Consider the following 16,098-nt stretch of genomic DNA (forward strand, 5'->3'; position numbering starts at 1 on the left):
ATATATATATATTATTTTATATTTAATATTTTTTTATTCTAATTTAAGATCATTTTTTTAAGTAGTTGTTTGAGGCCAATATACAAAAGCAATGCTAGAGAAAACAGATATTTATGTAATGCTGGGTACACACCACAAGATAATTGGGCTGATTTTGGGCTGATTTCTCCCCTTCCAACAATCCTAGGTAATGTCCCGATTATCTTGGTGGTCCTAAAGATGATCTTGTCAGCTTTTCCTGTTGTGAGGTGTGTTAAGAGTGACTGAATCTGCTCGGAAGAACGTCGGAGGTGCCCCGATCGTGAATCGTAAATATTCAACATGTCAAAAATCATGATGTATGTGTGTGTGTGTGTGTGGGGGGGGGGGGGGGGGGGGGGAGGACACCACACACTACAGGAGCAAAACGGTTAAATCTAGGATTGTTTTCCTTTGTATTTGTGGTCGCTCACATTTTGAAGATCTTATAAGATTTTAAAAATCTTTTAGTGTATAAGTACGGTGGCTGAAAAGTGCAAAACAAATCATGATTCTGAAAACAAAATAAATTACAAACGCAAATGCAAATCTAAAAAACAAAATAACAATTCAGAAAACACAACAATAATTTCGAAAACATTATAACAAATCAGAAAACACAACGACAAATCTTGTTAATTTGTTTTCTGATTTGTTATTTTGTTTTCAGATTTGTCATTGTGTTTTCTTATTGTTATAATGTTTTCGGAATTGTTGTTGTGTTTTCTGAATTGTTATTTTGTTTTTTTAGATTTGCATTTGTAATTTAATTTGTTATTTTGTTTTCAGAATCGTGATTTGTTTTGCACTTCTCGGCCACCGTACCATAAGTGGTATTATTACTTTAACTTTATAACTTTACAGCTACTGGCTGATGTACCAAAATAACTAAAACTAAAACTGATATAAAAATATATATGAATTATATAGACATATTTAAAAGAAAACCTAATAAAAATGAAAAGAAAAAAAAATAATGCTAAAATTAATTATTTAAAATTAAGCTAAAATTAAAATAAAAAATTTAAAAATAAAAAATCAAATTCAAAATATTACAAAAATTCATAATAGTACCACAATGGTCCTATAATAGATTATAAGTAGAGCTGCATAAATACATGTCTTTGAACGATCTTAATAAAAAACTAATTCAGAGTATTAATAAAAACTATAATAGTTTAAAGTAAACTACTATAATCTACTAAAATAAAGCTGAGACACAGCTGAGGCAGATGGCAGGAAATTACAGTCCTTTTACAGAAATACATGATTTAAAGTGAGTTATAAAAGTGAGTTATTGTGACAAAAAATATATATATTAATCCTAAGTGTGTGTTTGTCGCTGTATTTAATTCAGTCACACTGTAGATTGAAGAAAATGATTTAAAATATTTCTCCTCACTGATGGACCCCTGTAAAACATTTGCAAAATGCTGCACATAATTACAAATGGTGGGCAAAACGTATCGAGTTCCATGCGACAGTGACAATTTCTCTGCTTTTCAAGTTCATTCGACACTCCATTCCTAAGTCTTGTCAGCCTTTATCTCAGCAAACATCAAAATCCCTATACAAAAAAGGAGAAAATGAGCTATTGATTTTTGCACTAACGCTTTTTCTACTTTCCACTTTCTCCCCACAGCATTATCATTCGGGAGACTAATTGAAGGTCAGAGTCGGTTTCCTTGTCAAAGTCTGCTTCCTGACAGTCAGCCTGGCTCACAACAAAATGAATTATCTTGGTTTAAGCATTCTCCGACTAAAAATCTAGGGCAGTTTCCACCAAGTGATATTCTCTTACCCTCTCCTCTGCAGGGGTAGTTAACAATACGTCAGACTGGCTGAGAATTCAGCTTTATTAAAAGCCATTTGTGTGCCTGTCAAGAATAATAAAACTGTCCATTTTTACTGTACTCCTGAATGAGTACCGTCCTGCTGAATGTCTGAAGAGGCCTCATTGGCAAATAATGTCACATGTCAAGAAGGATTGCTAATGATTTGTCTTAATAGAAAGAGGTGGCTTTACTCACCCACACATCAGTCAATACAGAAATAAAATTGATTCACATTTGTCAGTTTAACAGGAGAATTCAACCATTTTCAGGCTGTGGCAATCAGTCAGTCTGAGGCCTGTTCTTACGTGTGCAAATCCTGCCTCAGGTTTCTGCTAATATAAAGAACAGAGACTCTTTGTGACAAAATCCCATCCGATAATATAAATTGTTTATGAGTAGGGTTATTATATAAATCTAAAACCATAAAAAAATGAATGCTAAATGAAATAAAGTATAAAAAGTAAATTTTATTTCATTTCACATTCAGCTAGTTGCCAATTAAGGCAGCATTTCACATTTACATTTTGGTTGATGATGAAACTATATAAACACATTTTAAAAGAAAACCTAATGAAATGGAAATTACTAATTAATTGAACAAAAATTCAAATTAAAATGGAAAATATAAAAATAGTAAAAGCAATGATACTAAAAAAAAACGTAGGTAGAGTTGTCCATTAACTGAACATTATGTCGATGACGTAATTTTCTAAGCAATTCAGGTATATTTGATTACTTGTGGTTTATTAATCACCATATATCGTGTTATTAATTTGATTACATTTAATCGATTGACAGTCCAGCTTATAAGTCATTTTATAATAACAATGATTTTTATTTTTTATATCACCTCTTTTTTTTCTCAAGGTTAGCTTTGAATTTATTGCCAGTCTCATAGAGAAGCACAAGGTAAGTGATCTATTAGTATAAAAATCATACGCTTTTTTATGATCTTGACATATTTGATGTGAGTGTGCATTTGACTCAATGCTGTCAGCCAAGTCATTGCCAAGAAAATACTGTTTAAGTATAAAATGGAGCATAATGCAACTTCTGGCAGCCGCACAATGAGGCTTTGCCAAACACCTTATGCAGCAGTGCTATGCTTTTCATTAAAAAAGTACTCTACTGAGAATGGACAGATTGCTCCATTCCCGAAGAGACTTCTGCAAAAACCAAGGCTGAAGCAATCAATGGACGTCTGCGCCCACCATGCGATAGTGTCAAACAGGTGAGACAATGAACTGCAGGTGGACTTTCTCAGAGGGAAATCTGGTGATTCAGACAAACAGATGGTTTACAGCTCAGTATACAAAAAAAAAAAAAAAAATGAAAGGATGAAAGAAATATTTAAGAAAACAAAATGTACTGGAACTCAGATTTTCAGCTGCATCTTGAAGGCATCCACCATCTTGCCATTGCCCTTTGAGCCACATGTTAAAAATGATCTAAGCAATTTAAGTTTTATAATATATACAAGGCCACACAATAATTTATATATTATGTATACTGTAAATAATATGTTATTGTAATGCCTGAGTATTGCAATGTACTGTAAACAATGTAATAATTTACTCATTTACTTATGTAAAGAACAAGTAATTAGTACATACAATTCTGGTTTTTGCACGCTGTATAGTAGAGAAATTCATTTCCACCACATGAGAAAAAAATGCTTTGGTAAAGCACAAGATTTAAAAAAAAAAAATTAATTATGAGATAAAAGTCTAAATTATCACATAGGTCATAATTATGAAATAAAAAATCAAAGTTGTGAGAAAAGTCAAAATTATAAAAATCTAGACTATGACATAGAAACAAGTTAAAATTATGAGACGATATTAAGTTGAAATTATGTCAGTGACTTTTTACGTCATAATAATGATTTACCAAAGCATGATTGTTTTTCTTATGCAGCAGAAATGGGTTTCGGATGCAGGGATAAGTCAAGCCATTAGTAATTATGTGGTACATATTCAAGTTGTGATATCTGAAGTCTCACAAATCAAGGTGAAATGTAAACAACACCTTCTACAAAGTCACTGCATATTCTCCTGACTCATTTATGGTTTACTGAGCAGGTCACTTCCCTGCTTGCTTGAACAGCTGCTGCCAAGCTAACCCTTTCAAAAAACAAGGTTTTGAGGACAACACTTGACCTGCTTGCTGTCAGCTCTCTCATTGCTTATGAAGCTATATGATGACCTCTTAAAATAGCCTTTGCCTGGGTCAAATGAATTATTTATCTAGGCTTTTGCATGCCTGTGACATGTAAATGCTTCATACCCAAGAGCCTCCTCTTAACTTAAACCTTGGAGCATTTCTCTGCCCATGACACCGGCCAAAATGTTCACTTGTCTACACAAAAAAAATCTTATTTCCATTTTTTTACCCATGCACCATCTTCCATTAATAGAATAGGCTATATGAAATTTAGTTAGCCTAAAAGTTCTTAAACCAGGTTTGCTAATCTACAATAAATATATTAAATATACAAGCCCCGCCCCGATGCCGATTTCATTGGTCAACACAGTCAACAAAAGTTCCGATTTCACAAATTATTTTCACAACCCTTTCTATCAGAATGCGCTACCTAAGGAGGTCATGGTTAGGGTGTAGTTTTAGTGGAGGATCACAAATTTTACTCTGAAGAAATAATGAACTATGACTGTGATCGAGCGAGTCGGTTTTTGGTGAAATTAAAGGTACACCTCCGTGCCAGCAGTGTTTACCGAGCAAATGATCCGAAAAAAAGTGACTATTGAACAAAAGTAACGTTTACTGCAAGGTTCTAATGCGCATTCTTTCAGCTAAAATTATTTTGATATAGCCTATAGCCTAATAATGTATATATATATAAATGTATATATATGTATATATATATATACATTATTATATATATATATATATATATATAGCTACATAATATTTATCTTTGATAAACAGAATTTAATGTAAATATACAATAGTTTTGGTTGAATGACTGAGCCGTATTTATGCATGGGACATTCAGAAATGTAGACGATGAATTAGGAGTTTATTGAGGCAAAAATCATAGTTAGTTAGTGAGAATTGGACCTTTAAAATAAAGTGTGACCAATTATATACCCATATATACATATATAAATGTTTATGCTATGTTTTAAATTGGCAACTTTTATATACAGAATATAACTCCTAACCATGCAGAATAAGGCATATGTGTTTTATGAATGCTAATAAACAGCCAATGTGTTAGCAATATGCATGCTAGTTAATAGTGAGAATTGGTCCTTAAAATAAAGTGTTCCTGTAATATCTTTATATGGAGATCAGTTGGTGAAATCAAGTCTGTAGTGAAGGGTGTTAATTGATGAATGCAGTGAATGCAATGAATGCAGATGTGTTTTTTGGGTTCACAATATATTTCTTTTGTTTATGCTACATGTTTCCAACTTGAATACATGATATGTCTTTATAACTAACTGCCAACTCAGAAGTAAAAGTTCCACAGCTGCACTTGAAGGCAGCCTAAATGCACACAAAGTTTTTTTTGTTTTTTTACAATTTAAAAGTACTTTTGAGAATGAAGTAATCACTGGATTTTTGCATGGTAATGGCATAAAATCTGGCATGAAATATTTAGAATTTAGTTTGTGGCACCTAGTATCTGTTTAATAGGATATTCGCTGAAAAAGATGTGTATTTGGTTTTCTAAATTATGTCTGTGAAATAATCTGTATTTATTCCTTTTGAATGGGCAGAAAATTTGATCAGAGAGTCTAATACACATTTGCACGTTGCTGTTTTCTCTCTACAACCGTTTGCTAAAACCGCTGTACCATTACTCACATTCTAAAATTGCATGAACTGCCTTTTATATATTTTTATTTTATGCAGATAGTTAGGGGATGTGGTGGCAAGGCCTAAGTAATTCTGTATTGTTTGAGGACACAGTATATTCTGAAAGGATAATTGCTTGTGTACCTGCAGTAATTTACCGCTTTTGTGTATTTTTTTAGATTCAATTTGCAATCAGGCATATCCATTTGAAATAGCTGCATATCTACATAATATTTATCTTTACTAAACAGAATTTAATGTAAATATACAATAGTTTTGGTTGTTGACAGTGTAAGATTTTTTTATTTGTTTGTTTTTATTCTTAAAAATTGTGTACACAAGTGAAAATATTATTATATATTTGACTAAAAATCAGTGAGAACATTGCCTCCCTGTTTTAAAAACCACCACACAGACAGACTGCTTGTTAACAAAGCATGCATTATTGATAAACATTATTTTAGTAAAATATAAGGAATATAGTGCAGAACTCAGCTTAGTAGCAGAGTACCTGTGTTCCCCTTTCTTAAAGTTATCAGAAAGGAGCTGAATTCAGTGTAAGGCCTTTTATCAGTAAATCATTAAACACAGATTGAGTTCTAGGTTGAAATGGGACAGTACAACATTTTTTAACTTTCCTTGCATATTTAGGACTCTGTAGCAAACTTTCGCCTCATTGAACAAGGCACCGGGTATTGTTTCTCGTCCCTTTTCTCTTTTGAAAAACCTTGAAGGTAAAGTGCTTTACTTTTACATGTTTGGGATTCGACTTTTTTGTTCTTCAAGGACATTCATCCTGCTGCCAAGAACTGTCAAACAGGAGCATCTCAGTATAAAGAGGTGAGAGGACACCAATTAGAAAGCCATCTCTGGCCAGGAGAGCCAGCGGCACAGCTTGCCACAGGAAGTGGGATGCCTGACTTCCTGCGTGGGGTCACAGCTGTTTATAGAGACACTGATATTTCCAACCAATACAGGGGCCGTTTAGCGCTGAAGGAGACAGAGCTCATTTGAATAGCAAAGTAGCCTACCATCTCAATGTCACCAATGAATTTACATTGTCTTAAACATCTGTCGCTGGAACAAGGACTTCAGTGAAATTATACGAGCATGTGGGTGTCAAAACAGTTTATGCAGAGCAAGAGGCAGATTGTTATGAGCAGGGTGTTAAATTTGCTTTGGAGAGGCAGAAATGCAATTTCATCATTATAGATATGAGATATTCATTGTGAATGTCTCTCATATCTATAATGAGATGTTCATTTCAAATGCTAAGACGTTGTACGTTAAATATAGTTTGTGGTTTCATGTACGCAAAAGCGCATTATTGCACATGGGATCTGCATAATATATTTATAAACTTTTGTATACAGTGTTCCCCCCCTTACTGTACACTGACGTGCAATGGTCTAATATAAAAACATAGCTTTTGCTGAAGTTTCTGATACCTGGCAGATAACAGATTCTCTCAAGGTCTTAACACACGACCTGCACCCACAAAAGTGTTTCTGCAATCATTTAACCAAAATAGAACTTTTATTACATGGAATTGGTTTTGTGATAGAAGTTAAAACACCTTTTCGCTCACCTTGAATCCTCATCTTGGTATCCTATCACGGCTCGGACTGGGATACTCTTACCTAGGGTGAACAACTGGAGGTATGGCAGGGATGACGAGGTGTGATTGGCTCCTGCTATGCGCAGCTGTCCATGTCCATACGTGCCCCAGCGCAATTACACTCCCTGATCCCTGGCCGCTCCACTGCCATGCAGTCAGACCCATTAATCTCCCTGGCTGAGTGGTGTGCCATGTGTTAACAGGGAGGTCCCTACTCACTCTGCACCTGGCCAGTGCAGTCAGGGCCTTGCCAGTCATTCTGCCTTCTCCTCACGCCTATCCTTCTCATTGATTACACCTAACAAACCGGCTGTAACAACACAGGCACGTCTTCAAACATCTTCATTTGCTCTCAGCTCGAAGCAATTTACTCACCAAGAGACATTAACATGTCAGCAGGTGTTGTCAGAGCTGTGGCCTGGGGGTTGGCGTATGTGAGACATTGAGCCCTGGTGCTGATGTGGGAAATGTGAGATTGAGTCTGTCTAATTAAATTTCCTGTTCGTGTCCCTTACATTTTTTTAGCAATAGGGCTAGCTGAAATCTGATTGGTTGAATCTTTGCAGCCTTTGGGCCTCATGTGCCATTGAAGTGGAGTTGGAAATATCATAATTATGAGTTTTGAGCACATGAATGACTGAGCCGTATTAACGGATGGGACATTCAGAAATTTAGACGATGAATTAGGAGTTAGGAGTAAATCATAGTTAGTTAGTGAGAATTGGACCTTTAAAATAAAGTGTGACCAATTATATACACATACTGTATATACATATATAAATGTTTATGCTATGTTTTAAATTGGCAACTTTTATATACAGAATATTACAGTGGCCGAGAGAGCTCAACGCGCTGCAACTTCAGAAAACACATGCAAATAGACAAAACACCAGCAAATCAAGAAAACATCTTCATCATTTTGACAATACATGCGCTGCAAATGCTCACAACACATGCAAATTAATAAACGCTGCAAATGCTCACAACACATGCAAATTGAGAAACGCTGCAAATGCTCACAACACATGCAAATTGAGAAACGCTGCAAATGCTCACAACACATGCAAATTGAGAAACGCTGCAAATGCTCACAACACATGCAAATTGAGAAACGCTGCAAATGCTCACAACACATGCAAATTGAGAAACGCTACAAATCCTCACAACACATGCAAATTGAGAAACGCTGCAAATGCTCACAACACATGCAAATTGAGAAACGCTGCAAATCCTCACAACACATGCAAAGTGAGAAACGCTGCAAATGCTCACAACACATGTAAATTGAGAAACGCTGCAAATGCTCACAACACATGTAAATTGAGAAACGCTGCAAATCCTCACAACACATGTAAATTGAGAAACGCTGCAAATCCTCACAACACATGCAAATTGAGAAACGCTGCAAATCCTCACAACACATGCAAAGTGAGAAACGCTGCAAATGCTCACAACACATGTAAATTGAGAAACGCTGCAAATGCTCACAACACATGTAAATTGAGAAACGCTGCAAATCCTCACAACACATGTAAATTCAGAAACGCTGCAAATCCTCACAACACATGCAAATTCAGAAACGCTGCAAATCCTCACAACACATGCAAATTCAGAAACGCTGCAAATCCTCACAACACATGCAAATGTCCTTTCTTTCATTAGCCTACTAAAAGGGCCTGAATAAATTTTAAAATATTATTCTTACTGACATTTTTATTTTAACCTGGTTTTAACAATTAATGAAGCATTGCAAATTTATTTTCATTAACCTTGAAATTATATTTAGTTGAGGATAAGTTAGCCATCTTACATAATAACGTTAATCGTGTAATTTGTCATTATTAATCTAATAATATCCAAAAGACAAAGAAATCATGCAATCAGGGTGTTAAAATAAACAACAACAACAAAAAAACACTCACCTTTCAGTTCACCAACAACTCAACCAATAGCCACTGCACAATAAGCAAATCCCAGCTGGTCCGTCACTTTTTTTGGGTCCCCTTGAAACATTTCCATTGTGGTCCATGCAGCACGTTTTTGTGAGGATTTGCAGCGTTTCTTAATTTGCATGTGTTGTGAGGATTTGCAGTGTTTCTCAATTTGCATGTGTTGTGAGGATTTGCAGCGTTTCTCAATTTGCATGTGTTGTGTGCATTTGCAGCGTTTCTGTGTTGTGAGCATTTGCAGCGTTTCTCAATTTGCATGTGTTGTGTGCATTTGCAGCGTTTCTCAATTTGCATGTGTTGTGAGGATTTGCAGCGTTTCTTAATTTGCATGTGTTGTGAGCATTTGCAGCGTTTCTCAATTTGCATGTGTTGTGAGCATTTGCAGCGTTTCTCAATTTGCATGTGTTGTGTGCATTTGCAGCGTTTCTCAATTTGCATGTGTTGTGAGCATTTGCAGCGTTTCTCAATTTGCATGTGTTGTGAGGATTTGCAGCGTTTCTTAATTTGCATGTGTTGTGAGCATTTGCAGCGTTTCTCAATTTGCATGTGTTGTGAGGATTTGCAGCGTTTCTCAATTTGCATGTGTTGTGAGGATTTGCAGCGTTTCTTAATTTGCATGTGTTGTGAGGATTTGCAGCGTTTCTCAATTTGCATGTGTTGTGAGCATTTGCAGCGTTTCTCAATTTGCATGTGTTGTGAGCATTTGCAGCGTTTCTCAATTTGCATGTGTTGTGAGGATGTGCAGCGTTTCTTAATTTGCATGTGTTGTGAGCATTTGCAGCGTTTCTCAATTTGCATGTGTTGTGAGCATTTGCAGCGTTTCTGTGTTGTGAGCATTTGCAGCGTTTCTCAATTTGCATGTGTTGTGAGGATGTGCAGCGTTTCTTAATTTGCATGTGTTGTGAGCATTTGCAGCGTTTCTCAATTTGCATGTGTTGTGAGCATTTGCAGCGTTTCTGTGTTGTGAGGATTTGCAGCGTTTCTCAATTTGCATGTGTTGTGAGGATTTGCAGCGTTTATTAATTTGCATGTGTTGTGAGCATTTGCAGTGCATGTGTTGTCAAAATGATGAAAATGTTTTCTTGATTTGCTGGTGTTTTGTCTATTTGCATGTGTTTTCTGAAGTTGCAGCGCGTTGAGCTCTCTCGGCCACCGTAGAATATAACTCCTAACTCATGCAGAATAAGGCATTAATATGTGTTTTATGAATGCTAATAAACAGCCAATGTGTTAGCAATATGCATGCTAGTTAATAGTGAGAATTGGTCCTTAAAATAAAGTGTTCCTGTAATATCTTTATATGGAGATCAGTTGGTGAAATCAAGTCTGTAGTGAAGGGTGTTAATTGATGAATGCAGTGAATGCAATGAATGCAGATGTGTTTTTTGGGTTCACAATATATTTCTTTTGTTTATGCTACATGTTTCCAACTTGAATACATGATATGTCTTTATAACTAACTGCCAACTCAGAAGTAAAAGTTCCACAGCTGCACTTGAAGGCAGCCTAAATGCACACAAAGTTTTTTTTTTTTTTACAATTTAAAAGTACTTTTGAGAATGAAGTAATCACTGGATTTTTGCATGGTAATGGCATAAAATCTGGCATGAAATATTTAGAATTTAGTTTGTGGCACCTAGTATCTGTTTAATAGGATATTCGCTGAAAAAGATGTGTATTTGGTTTTCTAAATTATGTCTGTGAAATAATCTGTATTTATTCATTTTGAATGGGCAGAAAATTTGATCAGAGAGTCTAATACACATTTGCACGTTGCTGTTTTCTCTCTACAACCGTTTGCTAAAACCGCTGTACCATTACTCACATTTTTTTCTTATTATTATTTTAACGCCAGTAAATTATTTTTGTAAATCTGTTTTAGATAGAGCCACCTACATGGAAAGAATTTATGACCAGAATAAGCTGCAATGTGCACCATAACTTTCTTTTGTGATTTAGTGAAAGATCTGACTGCGTGAGACTATTCATTCACAATCTAAAATTGCATGAATTGCCTTTTATATATTTTTAGTTTATGCAGATAGTTAGGGGATGTGGTGGCAAGGCCTAAGTAATTCTGTATTGTTTGAGGACACAGTATATTCTGAAAGGATAATTGCTTGGGTACCTGCAGTAATTTACCGCTTTTGTGTATTTTTTTGGAGTAAATTAGCAATCAGGCATATCCATTTGAAACAGTAGATACCTATGCACGAGAAAGCAGTCTCTCTTTTTTTCAGTCATTGCTCGTTGATTGGCTGCTAACTTGTGATTAACACTGATAATACAGAGAATTAATAGAGATCCACCCTAATGTTAATTTAGGAGCACTGGTTTAATCACGGTCTGAATAACAAGGTCCCAAAGTTATGGTTTAGCAAGCCCTTTTTGTTCACTGAGATTAAGGGAGGGTCAGACAGTGCTCCATTGTTCAACTGGGAATAGAAACTCATTTGCGAAAATGAAGAATGTCTTGCCAGCATAAATCATGTTCCCTAATCCCTTCACTAATGCCACATAATGCAAATTGTCTCTTGCTAACAGATCATACAATGGAGAAGAGGAGTGAGAAAAGAAGTTCACAGTATTCCTACCATTTCTAGTTTAATTAACATGATCAAGACTACACGTTGATTGAAACAGTAACAAAACAAGTCCCTAAATGCTTGAACAAGATTTGCAAAGCCAAGCTTTAAAAGCAACATTATATTTGCCAGACTATTATATTAAACTTGAATGGTTAAATAAAGGTAAAATAAAATATATAAATAATGAACTAACACAGTACCTAAGCAGATTAACCCGAACATATTTTTTTAAACGACTCATTAAAATTCATTCAGTGTGATCCTTTACACACTTGTTGTCTTTTATTATTTGCTTCCTGTGTTGTTATACCACTGCAATGGTTAATGTCCTCTCCGGTTGCTATTTATTGTGAGGTGAAGTCTAAAAGAGTGGATTTATTCTGTTCAAAAAAGGTATATCCGCTGAAGCGGTATTCGTTTAATGCACACTGGTTTTATTTGTGTCGTAAATGTCTTTTTAATTAGGCAATTTAACAAAAATGAGGTTAGGACTGTCAGGGGGCTCATTAAGTTGAGGAAGGTCTCATAGTCCCTCTTGTGACATGTGTATGGTTGTGATGTCATGCAGGAGGACAGGCTTTCATGAGTCGTGTTTAGTAGTGTACTCACATGGTTTGCAGAGCTTGTAATTACATGTGCTAGTATACACTTCATCCCCAGCTCTCCTGGGCACTGGACAGAAGACAGCTAGACTGATTCTAAGGCCTGCTTGCGCTGGTAAAGCAGGTGTTCTGTTCTGTAGGACTAAGCAAACAAAGTAAAATATAGTTTTTAAGGAGAAACACTAAATCTGAACATTGTGTTTGCCACAAGATAAAGTTTTTTTTTAGCTTAATATATTTGATCAAAAATCAGCAATGTTGTCAAATATTATTACAATTTGAAATAACTGTTTTCTGTTTGAATATATTTTTAAACGTATTTTTTTTTTCCTGTGTTGCAAAGCTGAATTTTCAGCAGCCATAACCCCAGTCTTCAGTGTCACATGATCCTTCAGTAATCATTAATTCTATATTTCTTCAATGCTGCTTCATATTTTTGTGACAACGGTTAAAATGTATTTTTAGGATTTGGAAGAAGTTTGGAAGAAATGCATTTATTTCAAATAGAAATCTTTTATAATATAAATATCTTCACTGTCATTTCTGATTAATTTAATGCACCTTTGCTGAATAAAAGTATTATTATTATTATTAATTTTTTTTTATCTTACTGACCCCAAATATTTGAACACTAAAAAACTGATAATTAAGTCATGGCAACTTCAAAATTTCAAAATCAGAATTTTAAGCCGGTTTAATGTAATTTAATTCAAAATAACTTGAAAAGCCAAGTTTATTAAACTTAAAAATGTGGCTTGTGTTACTGAAAGTTGTTAGAACAAACACAACCTAAAATAACCAAGTGAGTTTTTCACAGTTTTTGTTGTTGTTGTTTTTGGTGCATGCTTTAGTTTGAGCTAAAACAGCCAGACCAGTTGGAGCGGTCTGACATAAAAGCAGAATCAAAAGCACAGTGTTTATAGTCACCCCGCTATTAGGAGAGCACACCAGAAAGCTGAGAAAAAGGCCATCACCATAAGCTCTTTGGAGAGATTCATTGCTGTGATGAAGTTCACCACATTGAGCACTCATTGACTCAAATCCCTCACGTCTTGTTAAATGGCATTTCTGCTCTGAAGGGACTTGCCCCACACTCACAAGGCAGATGTTGTTGCCGAGAGCGACAGAGTCTTCAGAAGCAATGTGATCCTCCAGGACCAGGCAAAAACAAACACAAAGCAGCATTTCATCTGGGGGGTTTTCTCTTGTTTGGATCTACAGTGCACACAGAGAAATGTGTGTCTCATCAAAGGCCTTTAAGTGATATCACATATGAGGGGAATATAGGCAGGCCAGGTGATAGAGGATTAATTCATGGAGATCTTTTTTGTGCACAGCTGCCAGGATAATTAGAGTGCAGATGCACAAACTCCAGCGGATGCTCTCCTAAAGAGCTGCTGGGGCCACGTGTCGCTTCATAGGGCATCTCTGTTGTTGTTAGGTCAACGGTTCTAAGGTTTTTTGAGAGCAGCTGTGAATAAAAAACATTCACATAAATGGTTTCTGTGCAGGAAAACCGATCGCTCATGACCTTGTTTTTGTTTTTTTGTTTTTTGCTGCATGTGCACATGTTTTTGTGCAAGTGATTTTATCATTTCTTAGCATTTTATACTTTATATTAAATCAATAAATGTAAGAACACTAAACTAAAATACAAGTGTATTCAAGTAGTGTACATTAGCAAAGATTTCTCAGAAATAGGCCGTTTTAAGCACAAAAGAACATAGTTTCATGTAATAGCTTTCAATTGCATTTATACAAAAATGGCATTTAATTTTGAAACTTACATTCATTTATCAATTGTCTCTTGAAATACCATAACCTTTATATAACAAATTACACGAGGCGAATCCAGTTTTAAATGAAAGTTTAAACAGGAATAACAAGACTGTATATAAGTGTAGAATTGGTCACACAAGACTTGTATCTTCTACCTTAAATGCAAAACATATTTTATTAGAGTGTCCTGCATTAAATTATGTTTTACTCAGAAATTAATGGAAAATAAAAAAGCTTATTCGAGCATCAAATTGATAGATTTTTGAAGTGTCTAGTAAAGTAATGCATAGCTTTTAAATTTACAATGAAATATCTGTGACTTTTTCAAATAAATATTACTTTGTTTTCATATTTATTCACAGACACCTCTCCTGTCCTCGTGTTGAGAGAAATTGTGAGTGAGGTGCAAAGGCACTTCCTTCAATCTGAAGTTTATTAATTTCGCTATTAGTATGAAAAGGCCCTTACAGTTGCAGAAATATAACATTTGGCGATTTTTTGTTATTAAAAAAAACGAACAAAAGTAACAATGCATTACAAGAAATAATGCAAACTGTCCCCAACACTGGCCCAAACTATAACAACAGATAATAATCTCTTGCTTTCGTCGAACCTTGCCTGACACTAGTACACTAACAGCAGTGATAATATCTGAGGATCAACTGAGATGTAGACATACATCCATGTTCATGACCAAATATACTTCATTAAGAAAACTATCCTTCCAGATATACCCCTATATTGTGTGTCCGAAGAAACAAATATGTATGTTTAATAGGCACCAACTGAACTTTGATGTATTTGATAAAAGCAGCAGTTCCCATCACCCTAATGGCAAAATTCCTTATGATCCTTTATGCAAAGGCTTGCTGGGGATCAAAGTAACTGAGTTTTGCCCGAAGCTATAAAAGATGTATAAAAAAGAAGTATGCCTTGAACGATATATTAACAGGTTGAAAATCACCCAATTTATTCGATTGATTAGGGAGACCATTCAACGAATGTCCAATATTTACATGGACTACGACAAATACTAAATAACCAGTTGTGCTCATTTAAATGGGGAAAACAGCCACACCATTATTGCATAGATTTTCAAAGTTAAGCACACATTTAGCTGTTTGTTCACAAATATTACCGAATCTGTTTGTAAGTAGTAGATAGAAACATGGTCCATGGCAAAAACACTTTATCAAAGATATCTATTGCTTTAAATAAGCTCTAGATTTGTATTCCAAATAAATAATTGCATTGTCTGAGGCTGTGAAGCCGGCCAGTGTCTAATCATTATTTGTCATCATTTACAGTACATCTAGAAACCCTAAGAGTTCGACCATGGCTGTCAGACATATCAGACAGATTTATCAGACAGATCCAAGTTTCATATTTCTATAAACAGTCTATAATTTGCCAGCATGCTTACGATTAAACAGCAAAATTGAATTCTGAGCTTGTCAGCAACGAGAATGATAGGCAATATAGTAATTTGGTGTCTGCTACGGCCAGCACAATATTTCAAAAGTGGAACCTCTGTCTGTGACAAATGCCAAGGATGAAAGTTTCAAAGTAAAACATCAGGCGGTCAATTACTCCATCAGGGGATCATTAGGCCAGTCGAGAGCTGCTTTTAATGCACTTCAACAGAAGCATACACAAAAGTTAGCAATGAAGTTTGATCTTAAGTTATGGTCTAACTTTTAACTTTTGTTTTAGCAGTTTCAAAGTGCTATGTTTTAGAGATATTGGCCTATATCAGCCTGATTGATCCAGCTGTATTGCATGACTTGCTTTGGCCTACAAATGTAAGACTCTGCACTGCGAGTTCATTTGAATAAATCAATAAAAATATATTGAAATAATACAAGTATATAAGTAGATAGATAGATA

Source organism: Barbus barbus (assembly GCF_936440315.1).
Source record: "Barbus barbus genome assembly, chromosome: 33".
NCBI classification, from domain to species: Eukaryota; Metazoa; Chordata; class Actinopteri; order Cypriniformes; family Cyprinidae; genus Barbus; species Barbus barbus.